At 40.4% G+C, this 12,325-nt stretch overlaps 1 protein-coding gene across 1 annotated transcript in view; it reads left to right on the top strand.

Annotated features, from left to right (window-relative positions):
* Window positions 1–12,325, top strand: part of CDC20B (cell division cycle 20B) — a 322,511-nt gene that overhangs the window by 125,820 nt on the left and 184,366 nt on the right. The gene's annotated exons all lie outside the window — the stretch shown is intronic.

The raw sequence follows: 12,325 nt of genomic DNA, 5'->3' as shown, positions 1-12,325 counted from the left end.
TTTCTGAGGCCAATCTAAAGCCATAGTTGGACTAGTTTCCCCTTTCAAGTGTTTTCCATTTCTACATCCCAGACTGTTTTCTCCACCTTTCCTTCAGATCCCTTTCTTTGCATTTTCAGTCTCCTTTCTTCAATCATATCTAAAAGTATATTTTCCTCTTTCTTTAAACTGCAAGTCAAATTGTTTTCAAATATGTATTCTAATGTTAGTTCTTTAGTCTCTAAGAAAAATTCACCTAATACCTTTGCAGGTTTTACCTTGTTTAGCTTGTTAATTGACGGTACGTGTGAAAATATAGTATCTACATCTGAAAAATATTATTCTAATTTCCCTGTTTGATAAAATAGACTAGCTATTATACTACATGTTATTCCATAAGTTACTGGAAGGTGGTGATAAGTCACTCCCTCCGATACAGAGGCAGGTAACCGCATACAGACATAGCAGTCCCTTACATTCATTGTCTTTACATATTCATACAACAATTTCGAAAACACATTATTAGTAAAATTAGTTATAGACCTGTCTTTATGTAAATAGTTTTTATCTATTCTAGTCGGAACTACCCTTTGAAATTTTCCTATATTAGTTATTTTTTCACTATGTCCTTCTATTGTATCTATAATAACTTTAAATGAGCTCAGGAGAGCAAGTACACTCCATAAAAGCATTAATAATCCTGTACAACAACAACACATTTTACACCATCTCTTAAAAAATATACATCTACCTTTTCTACTATCTATGTTTGCCATCTTTGCTAAAATGGACTGTGTCTTTTGACTTAGCCTCTTCTACTTCACAACTAGTTTTCTAACCCAAGGCTCTGAGCACCTACATGGTCCTACCAGTTTTTGTCTTTTTCCGTACTTTATTGTCTTTCCATCACTTGTTTTCTTATCTCATTCAGTTTGGCATTTCATCATCTTTCACTTTTCCTTCGTGATCTGTATACAGAATGTCCTGAACATCCGCTTCTTCTCCAATATCGGACAAGATAACTCTCAGGATTTCCAAGTCTTCGTCTTCCTCAACCACTTCTGGTACAATCACCTCTGGATTTCCTTGGCTATCCGCCTCTTCTTTTACTTCAGGCAGGGCCACATACGTCCATTCTGGTGATTTATACTTCTGGTTAGGTTTTCTTTTTCTTTTGCTCTCCTTAATTACAATGGTTTCTTCGTCTTTTGATTTCTCCTGACTCGTCACTTCATTTACCTGTTCAGCCCTTGGTGAATTTACACGTGTCAGTCGATATCTCAATTTCTTTATTTTATTTGGCCAAACGTCATCCTTTGCTGATCTTTTCAATTTACTTCCTTTATCATTCTTTTCAGCTCTCCAAGCTCTCTTTCTTAGAACTCGACCTTCAGGTATTTCATTTTCGCTTTCCTCTGATTCTGTTTCAACTTGTCTTTTACTCTCAACAGTTTCTTTTTCCACCACTTCTCTTGTTTTCCCTACTTCTGTCCCTCCTCGAATCTCCGACACGCAATCTTCCTGCTGACTACTTGTCCCTGCTTCTAACTGAATGTTGGAGTTCCCTTCACCTCCTCGGGGGTCTTCCGCAATAATCATTCCCTCTCTCTCTGTATCTGGTACCTGTCCATCTAAATATGTTGTTTCAGGTGGAATTTCTCTCACTCTTTTATCTGGCACTTCCTTTTCATGAATTTCTTTTATTGTCTCTTCACTGTCCTTTTCTTTGGTTTTCCCTTGTTTTGCTCTAGAACACTGCGCTCCTTGTTCAGTCTCTGAGTCTGAACTGGTATCAGAGATCTGTAACCTTCTTCTCAGGGAAATACTTCTGGGAACAAATGTTAGACTTTGTTCTGTTTCCCCCCCTTTCAGGATTTTCTTTTGTTTTTGGCTCTCCGTCATCTGACTCAGTACTGGATTTTGATTCATCAAAATACTCTTTTTCTGTGCTGTCCACTGGATTTGGAATTCTCAATGTATGGCTTGCATGGACCCAGTTTTTCTATCCAGCATACTTTACAGCTGTTGTTGTGGTCAAGATGACTTGTCGTGGTTTTCCCCACCTTGGAACCAAACAGTTTCTTCTTCTGTGTACTTTTATTCTCACCCAGTCCCCTGGGCTTAGATCATGGGCTGGCTTCTTTTCAAGGGTGGTGGCATCCGCTCCAACCTGATGAAACACAGAATGAACTGCGTCAGCCAGGCTTTTACAGTATTCCAACACCATGTCATCAATTATAGTCATCAGCTTGTTGACTGGTATAAACACGTGCCGCAAGGCTCGTCCCATGATGATTTCATGGGGGCTTAACCCTGTAGTTCTATCGGGAATTGATCTAATAGTCATGAGTACCAGAGGCAAGACATCAGGCCATTTCATACCTGTGGCTAAACACATTTTTCCTATCCTGTTTTTGATAGTACCATTCATCTGTTCCACCACACCAGAAGCCTCTGGTCGGTAGGCACAATGTAGTTTTTGTCGTACATTCAATGCTTCACAAATCAGTTTTATGATCTCATTATGGAAATGTCCTCCTCGGTCTGATTCAATTGTCACTGGGAACCCAAATCTAGGAATAAATTCCCTCAAAAGTAATTTTGCCACTGTCATCCCATCATTTCTTCTTGTTGGAAATGCCTCTACCCATCTGGAAAACAGACAGACCATAACTAAAACATACCTCAGTCTGTTACAGGGAGGCATCTCAATGAAATCCACTTGCATTCTGGTAAAAGGCCCTCCTTCTCGACCTATTGTTCCTAGACTCACTACTGTCTTTCTTCCCGATTGTATTGCTGACATATTAGGCATCTTTGACAAAGACTTTCTGCTACAAGTCTGAATTTTGCATTGTACCAGGTTTGTTTAAATGACCTGACCATGGCATCTCTCCCTATGTGTCCCTGACCATGATACATCCGTGCCATGGCAGACACCATGCTATCAGGCATGACTGGTCTTCCATCCAGATAGACCCACACATGATCCTTCTCTCTTGGTGCACATCCTGCTTTTACCCACTGTTTCATTTCCTCATCTCCTGCTTCTTCCTGTAATTGTCTCACTTCTTTCCATGTTCCCACAATGTTAGTAAACATCAAGGAGCAAGAAATCACCTCCTTTTCCTTAGCCCGATTAATGGAATTCTGATTTTGTGCACAGTATTGAGCCATGTCATTTGCATATTTATTGCCAGTGGCGATATAATCACCACTTTGACTATGGGCAGCACACTTCACAACAGCCAATTGCCTAGGCAGCTGTATCGCCTCAAGCAGTTTTCCAACCACTTCAGCATTCTTAATGGGAGTTCCACTTGATGTCAAAAATCCTCTCTGCAGCCATATCTGACCGAAGTCATGTACGACTCCGAATCCGTACTGGCTGTCAGTTATCACAGTCACTCTCACACTCTTCTCAATCTTGCATTCTCTAGTCAAAGCAACAAGTTTAGCTACTTGTGCCGATTTTACTCCTTTCAGATATGATGCTTCCATTACTGCTGCAACTGTACATACCGCATATGCTGCACTTAACACTCCATCATCTGTTCTCAAACAGGATCCATCCACGAACATGACGAAATCACTTTTCTGGTAAGGGTACATCTTTTATGTCAGGTCGTGGTTTTGTACAGAAATCAAGTACATCCAGACAATCATGATCTGCTTCATCTCTGACTTCCACATTCTCAGCATCAGGCAGTAATGTGGAAGGATTCACATTTAAACATCTCACAAGAATTACATTTTTGGCACTTAGTATAACTTTCTCATGCTTAGTCAGCCGACTATGTGTCATATACTGAGTACGACTCCTGGTTAAAAGGTTTGCCACATCATGAGGTTCTGTCTACCGTTATTTTTCTCAGTCCTTTTTCAATGTGATGTCCTAAATATTGTACTTCTTTCTTGCAAAATTGTAATTTTGATGGTGACACTTTAAGTCCTCCATCTGCCAAATGATTCAGTAAGGTTATAGTGCCTAGTTCACAAGCCTCACGTGTTTTCGACGCCACAAGAAGGTTGTCGATATACTGAACTAACACTGAATTTTCGGGCATTTCTAGACTTTCCAAAGACTTCTTCAATAGCTGATTAAATATTGAGGGGCTTTGAGTATACACCTGTGGAATTCGGCAACAAGCCAAAATACGCTTGCCGAAACGAAACGCAACAATTTGCTGACTGCCATGGTGCAATGGGATGGAAAAGAAAGCATGACATAGATCAATCACTGTATACCATTCTGCGTCATGGGGAATCTGATATAAAATCACTGATGGATTTGGTACAATGGGACAACATGATACAACAATTTTGTTTATCTTTCTCAGATCTTGTACTATCCTGAACTTCCCACTAGGTTTTTTCAGTCCCATTATTGGTAAATTACATGGACTACTCATTATTTCTCTCAAAATACCTTGTTTTATCATTTTGTCAATCACAGAAGTTACTCCTTCAATTATTTCAGGTGTCAATTTATATTGAGGGACATTTGGATAACTTACTCCTTCTTTTACTGTTATTTTTACTTGATCTACAAACTTACTCCTTCTTTTACTGTTATTTTTACTGGATCTACATTTCTCATTAATCCCACATCTTCTCCTGTGAAATCCCAAACTTCTGCTTTTACAGACTGTTTCATTTCTTTAGGTAATTCATCAGGATTAAATACAGCATAGGTTTCAGTAACCTCCTTCTCCCTGTTTGCCATTGTTATTTTAGACAACACATCTTCATCCGGGGTCTCAAATGCTATCCCATCCGGGGTACAAAATATAGTGCAGTTAATTTTGCACAATAAGTCCCTACCTAATAAATTCACAGGACTGGTATCGCACACGACAAAGCGGTGCATTTCAGAAAATTTCCCTATGCTAACTTTCACTGGCTCTGTAAGATAAATTTTAATCAGCCTGTTGGATACACCAACTACTTGGATCGTTTCATCCGAGAGAGGAAGGTTCTTAACATCAGCTGATTTGACAGTTAATCGAGTAGCACCAGTATCAACTAGGAAAGTAATACTTTCATTATTAATCTTTCCATCTACAAATGGGCCTGTCTGGTCTACTTCAAGAGTTGTGCCAAGTACGCACTCTTCTTCCTCCCTCCGGCACAGTCAATAACCCTCTTCTGAATCACTCTCATCACGTTGTAGCCAATATTGCGAAGCAGCGCTAGCGCGTGGCAGCTTATTTACCTGTTCTTCGTTGTTTAATCCCGTTTCGCTACTATACTTCTGGGAGTTTTTGCTCTGTGGAAAAGGCGGGTTTGGCACCTGATTCTGTTGGGTAACAACCTGCTGCTGTCGCTGCGGTTGACCACTCACCTCATTCTGCACCTGTGGATTCAATTATGCATTTTCATTGTTAGTACTTGGGGGGAAATTACACTCGGATTTCCAATGCCCTATTCTACCGCAATTATGACATGGGAATTTCTTCTTAGCTTCCTCTATATTTCCTTTACCTTTCCCAGGACTGAATTTTTGTCTTGATCCTGTATTATTTGCTTGTTCCGCTAATTGAGCTTCCTGTCTCTTGGCTACCTTTACTTGTGCCCACATAGCCTTTTCTTTCAATTTTCGCTGTTTAGCTTCAATCTCATCACTGAAATATTTAGCATGTCTTAATACTTCGTCTATTTTCTTATTTTGCCAATCTACAGTATGTTGTTTTATCATCTCACTAATTTCCGGACGTAGACCATATACAAACCTATATACAAAATGACTTAGATCCTTTTTTCATCTCCACTAAACTGTTTAAAGGCCAAGATCAGCCTCTCATAATATGCATGTACTGACTCTTTGCTTTCCTGATGCGTTCTGTCGATTCTCACCCAATCTGTCTCTTTAGGTGGAACCTTATTCTTCAGAAAGGCAATAACCTGTTCGTATTTCTTCATTACCTCGGGGTCTGGAGCCCCTGTTTTTGGATCCCTTGGATATTCTTGTGTTGGCCAATTTATCATGAGTTTGCACTCTGTCCATAGATCCGCTGGTACTATTATATCAAATAGGCTATTCAGGTCAATCCATAATACTTTAGACAATTTCACAAATCTGTCCACCTGCCTATACCACTCGACAGGCTTTTCGCGTAGTCGAGGGAAATCATTTGTAAAGGACAAAATATCCTGTCTTGTCCATGGGACATGCACATATCCTCCTCCTGGAATCTCTCTCATAGGGTATTCTGTTACTACCTTTTCTTTTTCTCTTACAGGGAATGCTGCAAACGTTTTATCTGGGGTATCATCTCGTTTTCGGTACCACCTGCTTCTCCATTTATCCACATCTCCCCATTTTCTTAACAAGATAATTATTTCCTTAATTTGACTTATCCGTCCTGTGGTGTTCAAGTTTTCAATATCCTTTTCAGTTAAATCAATTCGATAGGGTTTTTGCAAAGCCTTTACCTTTTCAATATCTATACCCATTTCATTTGCTACTTCTTCTAGTCGTTCATGTAGATTCTTCGCTCTCCATGTCACACTTTTGCACAAAAATAATAATTCCTCATCTTGATAAGTTTTTAATTTCTCTGTAGGGATAGTTCCTACTATTAACTCTTCCAGTACCATTCGTAATTTGGCCACATCTATTGACTGAGATTCTTTGTCTTTTCTCTGCAAGCTTCTCAACCATTCACTTAATTCCTCTGTAGATGGTCCTACTGACTTCTCTACATTACCTTGTTCTGAATGCTTTTGTGTTTCTAATATTGACTCCACTGTTGTTATACGTTTTTCTGCAAAATTCTGGCCTATAAACGGGTTATTTGAAACATGTGGTTCAATCATACTTATTGTCTGTTTCCATGGATTTTCATTTTGACTCGGTTTTGGCTGCTCAACCTGTTTATTGCTTTTATAAGGAACTGTTAAACAATGTTCGCTATCTTTCTGTTTATCAAAAATAGGCATTACTGGACCTATCGTTACTGGAACTGTTACAGTTTCCAGATTTTTTGTCAATTCTCTTATTTTCTCTGTTAATTCTAAGGTTGTCTTTGCTAATTCTTCTGAATTTTCACCATTTATTCTACTTTCTGACTTCCTCTCTACCTCTCTAATGGAATTATTTTTCTCAAAATCTTGGGACTCTGGTTCTGACTTTATGATTCGTAAAGTTTCTTTCATTGGGGCACTAGGTGTCAATATTTCTGGTTCTGGCCGATACGGAGGTGGGTTTATATAGAACATGTCATCAAGAACATCATCCTCGGATTCATTCACTCCATTCCCTCTCGCTTATATCTTTTTTCTGCACATTTTCTTCTGCAGTTCTTACGGGAAACAAACCCTCAGTCATACTTGCATTCCGCCACCTTCTCATTCGATCATCATGATTCTCATGTCCGTATGATCTACCAAACATGTACCTATACCTTCCGCCACTCCTCTGTCTTTCTCGGTCATGCATCTCATCTTCCCATTCTGTCAATGCTTCAAATTGTGTCGGTCTAGGTATCGGTTCTAGATTCATAATTTTCTCTCTTAAATTTTCTCAAAACTGCTAAATTAAATGAACCATGTTCTGGAAAAGCCAAGACTCCGTCATCTCTAGTGTACTTTACCCAATTGTCTAACCATTATCCATATTTCGCAACCATAAAGGATGCAGGGGTTTTCGGTGGAGGAAGTAATTCCCTAGTTACAATCGGTTGGTCCTTCTTAAACCACTTTTTAATTCTCCCAAAACCAGGACTTCTTCTCCCTTTCTGGTGGATCGTAATACATCTTTTCTGTCTTTTCGTATATCACTATTCTCTCCTCTCGACTGTACCGCTATTCTTACCAATTGTAGCGCGACTCACACTAACGCACCAATCCGGAGCGTCTATGTCACCTTTGCAATTCTCCAATTGTAGCGCGACTCAGACTAACGCACCAATCAGAAGCATTTACGTCACCCTGTGACTTTCTACTCCTAGCGCGGCGTACACTAATGCACCAATCAGGAGCGTTTTACAATTCCAACTGACTAGCCAATCCCAGCGCGGTCGTTCTGACGTCAGCAGCCGCTGCCACAGCTCCTGCTCCTGTCTACCCCTCCTTTACAAAATTCATTCGGTAAGTTTTTGTTTCAAATTTACAAATCTGTTAGTAACAACACAAAGACACCACCATTGTCTGCTTCGCTAACCAAAGAATAGCAAAAGACCTTTCTCACAAGAGTTCCGTCTTTCCCCAGAGCAGCGCTTACCTCTGCCCTACTACGGAATCGTTACTTCCGTTGATAAAGTAGCACAACCCTCTACCTTACCCTTCTAGCAAGCATTAGCTAACTGTTTCTCCAGAATTAAGGCACCTAGTTGGAGACCCAATGCTCCTGAGAAATAAAACCAGAGTTTCGCAATTAACCCGACTGCCTTTTCATTCACGCACTTTCACACGGAAAATGTAGTACATTCACACAGAATTCTGTCTTTCCAGAGAGCAGCGAACAGTCTGCCCTACTACAGATTTATAACATTCGTTGACAAAGTAGCACTTCCCTCTACTCTGTCTTTCTAACAAGCTTAGAGAACACCTGCTACCTTTCCAGTGATAAGCGTAATCAGAGTACTTTCTGACCTCCTGGTACCTAAGACCAAAATTTCACAGGTAACCTTCGCTATCATGCAAACTTCTCTCATCCAGAAAATGTCTCTAATGGCAACACACGACGATGCTACCGAATCGAACCCAGACAATGCGTCGTGCAACTTCACTCGTTACACGCTTTCCCCGTGTACCTACAGGGCAACAACAATTCCTTTTTTTCCCAAGAGCAGCACTTACTCTGCTCTACTATGGAACTGTTGTAAACTTCCGACTTCCTACATCCCAGAAGCCGTGCAGACAACATAAAACTCGACGCGACTCAACATAGAGTGTTAATACATAAACCAATACCACTCAATAATCAATAATCGATAAGCAATGTACAAGCAATAATCACCAAACCAAAACAATAATAACCATCATCTTCCTACCAGAAAAACTGTTGCAGCATGGAATTTTAAATCCTCCCTTCGTCACAGACCAAATATCATACTAACATATTCACTCAATACATTCATTGGTGGGGCCCTTAACACCAATACTCACACTTCATTGATCTGTTTTTACAGGAGAGATACATTTTCCAAACGCTGACATGAAAGGAATACCTTTTCACCTTAAGAACTTAATTTACATGAACATACATTGAATACCTTTATTAAACTCAGAACCTCGAGATATTCCCCTCATTTTGTCGATGGATCAATTAGTTGAATTTGGATATTTGGTAACTCAATTCTTTTAATCTACATTTAATCTTAATCTAATCTCTTCAAATAAATCACCCAACAAATTTGTTTGTTAAAATAATAATTTTGTTTATCTAATTAATTGCAAATTTAATAAATCATAAACCAAGCCACGGAACATCAGTCAATCAAGTCGTGAAAAGTCTTTAATTCATCAAAAGTCAGGCAGCAATTCAGTCTGTCAAAGATTCAGGGAAACAGCTGTCCAGCAGTGTCACCGTCCTCTCCGTCAGCATAACGTCAGGAATCAGGAAAAGATCTGGTTCCCTAATTCGCTTAGTCTACCAACTTTTATAATGAGATTAATGTCAAAATGTAACAAAAATCAGTTTTAGGCAGTCCTGATTGGTGGGTTTGGGGTCGTTTGGTGAAGTTCTCACATAGTCTATTTGGTTAGGTCATTTACACTTGCTGGTTCCAGTTCTAAAGACAGTCTTTTGTTTAATAGTCTTGGCAACTCTCCCAGTGCGACCTTGCTGGGTACATCTTGCATGGGGTCAGGACGAGGCCACTTGTTGCTGGCTGTGGCGCAGACGCACATCACCCGAAACCTCGTGGAAGGTGACTAGGGCCGTCAAGTCAAAGTCAGCCATCTTTACGAAGGCCCAATCGGTCAATTTAAGCACAACAAACACAAAACGTAATTAAAACATTGAAATAGCTAATAAAATGTTAAACCCTCACTAATTCCCTCATGTGTATGTAATTATCTAGCATGATAGCAACATTCAAAGCGTTTATAATCACCCAACGATGTCATCTGGTGCAACATACAGTTACATCAGAAAAGCAACATATATCATACAATATTCTAATTTTCTAACATTAATATGCGTACATAGATTAGTATACAAATTAGTTCAGCCATGCAAATGCAAATCCCACGTGTAATTCTTTCATTAACACAGTTGATTAGATATCACTGCAAACAGATTGATAATATTACAATTAATAGAATTTTCGGATTAATATAAACATACAGAAATGGGGGGGTATACAAAATTTTGTACTACCCGCTCCATCACCTACACTGGCATTTTCCTCTTTCTATGCATGCTGCATGCTGCAGCACGCATAGAAAGAGGTAAAACAAGTAGAAAAAAATTGATTTTTCCTCATTGCGCCATTACTATCCCTCCATTGGGGAGGAATAGGAGTCTGACGCATTCCCAGTTTTATGAAATGTTGTAAATCTGGGAATGCATGTTGCATGGGAACACACAGAGCAACACCAATGGAGTACCCCTTTCATGCAGAGTAAGGAGTGAAAGGGGCCCATATTTGCAAGGCCAAGAAAAGTCATGCAGGGTGACTTTACGTGGCCTTGTAAATATGAGCATGCCCCTGCACCACCGGTACGTCAAAAAAAGTGATGCACCATTGAATGGGTGTGAAAATAAACCCCTGACTCTGGGCACCGCGGAGCAGTGAAGTACTTCAACATTCGTCCAGGGGGTAATATTTGCAAAAGTAAGGGGCATATTTACAGTGTCTGGGGCATCTCTGCAAATAGCAGGGATACGCCAGAATAGATGCGACACACAATTCTCCTCTTGCGCCACCACGGATGCGTCCATTTACAATGCAGCACACCATGGCGCAAGGACAGGCAGATGCGTGTCGCATCTTGTGGTGTAAGGGCGGCGCATTAATGGAGTTGTGTCGCAAGCACGATGCAACTCCAGAAATGCAAAGGGGCCGCCCATACTTAACGTGGTGCATCACTCCTTATGCCTGCTTCAAGCAGGCGTAAGGATTTGATGCAGAGTCGTCGTAAAACTGACTCTGTGAAATCTTGTAGATTTCACTGAGTCAGTTTTACGAGGCTTTCCTGCGACAGAATGACCACATAAAACCTGACGCAGGTTTCATGTCAATTACAAAAAACAGTGGTCCTCAAATGATTTGAAAATAAATATAATCCAGAATCGGTACTATATTAAGGATGTCCAGCCAGACAACCAATTTAATTCTTCAATAAAACAATGCAGATATACAACAACAAAATACTTGTGGGACACAGTCCTGTATCCGCTAAGAACAATGACATTTACAAAACACACAAAGACATTTCAGGCAAGACAAAGGAGCTTATTTACATTATCCAATGTTTTAAGCTTTTTCAAAACAGCAATTGCACTTTTTTACGCAATGGATTGATGTACATGCTGTTTTAACTAAGGTCGACGATGTTTCGATCCTGTTAAGAGGATACTAGGGTCATCATCAGGACAGTGATATGTACAGGCCTGATTGTTAAAGAAATTGCCTGTGGAAGAAACAAGGGGTGATGTAAAGAAAAAGATAAGCGGTGATTGGAAAAAGGAGAGAGAGAGAAGATAATTAGAGCTGTAAAATGGCAGCTGCGATATAGGTACAATAGTGGTGCCAGGCTAACACTCTGGTGTAGGGACATGCGTCTGATTGCGGTGAGGGTTGGTCAGAATGAGACTAGGGGAAAGTGAAACGCAAGTGAAGCGGGTGACATGCGTATTAACAATGAATGACGAATGATTAGGAGCGCGAGGTATAAGCGCCGGAAAGGATCAGGCATTAGAAGGTGCCTACGGAATACTCCTTCTGTGCTGACAACAAGCCTCGACTGGGACGAACAATACAACGGAGACCGCTTACCGTAGTAAGGAGTCCGTGTGCCCAGCGTGTGCAACGCCTCGGAGGTGTAAACCGCGCTACAAGCGTCAAGGGCGAGATCCGGCGGTGAAAACAGGTTTACGGGTAGGAATGTGAAAATACTGAAACATGAAAAGACCGCGTTAGGCAGGAAGGCCGTGAGCATAGTGGATAAAAACGGGACAGTGAGGGAGGCAGGGTACCTGGAATAGAAGGAACCGGGAGTAAAGACCACTTATTGACAATCCAACGAAGTTAGTGGCTCAGGTCCGTGAAAACGTGACAATGCACTATAAGGGAAGGAAGCTACGAATTAGAAGACAAAACATCTATGGGAGGAGCAGTGACGGAAAGTGAAATGAACGCTTACCGGAATAAGACCAGGTCCTCTGATACAGTTA

The sequence above is a fragment of the Triturus cristatus genome, chromosome 2_1 (assembly GCF_964204655.1).
Source record: "Triturus cristatus chromosome 2_1, aTriCri1.1, whole genome shotgun sequence".
Lineage (NCBI taxonomy): Eukaryota > Metazoa > Chordata > Amphibia > Caudata > Salamandridae > Triturus > Triturus cristatus.
The sequence above is the reverse complement of the archived record's forward strand: the minus strand, read 5'-3'. Positions and strand labels throughout refer to the sequence as shown.